Genomic DNA, 255 nt, shown 5'->3' with positions numbered 1-255 from the left:
CCTTCCGAGGACCAGCTCCTCTCCCGGCCAGCGCTGAAGCAAGTCACCCGAAGGCACAGACGGGACACGGCCTCCTGCCACCTCGCGGGGCGCCTGCCCTGGGATGGAGCAGGGGGAGTGGGGGGTCGTAAATATGGCAAAGATGACACCCCCTTTTCGTTGAAAGCCTCGTTTTGAATTCAGGTTAATTTAGCTGGGACCCTCTTCCAAACACTCAGCCGGGTTCTCGACCTTGGAGTCTTGAACAGAGAACTC

Source organism: Neophocaena asiaeorientalis, unplaced genomic scaffold, assembly GCF_003031525.2.
Source record: "Neophocaena asiaeorientalis asiaeorientalis breed wild unplaced genomic scaffold, Neophocaena_asiaeorientalis_V1.1 scaffold476, whole genome shotgun sequence".
Lineage (NCBI taxonomy): Eukaryota > Metazoa > Chordata > Mammalia > Artiodactyla > Phocoenidae > Neophocaena > Neophocaena asiaeorientalis.
The sequence above is the reverse complement of the archived record's forward strand: the minus strand, read 5'-3'. Positions refer to the sequence as shown.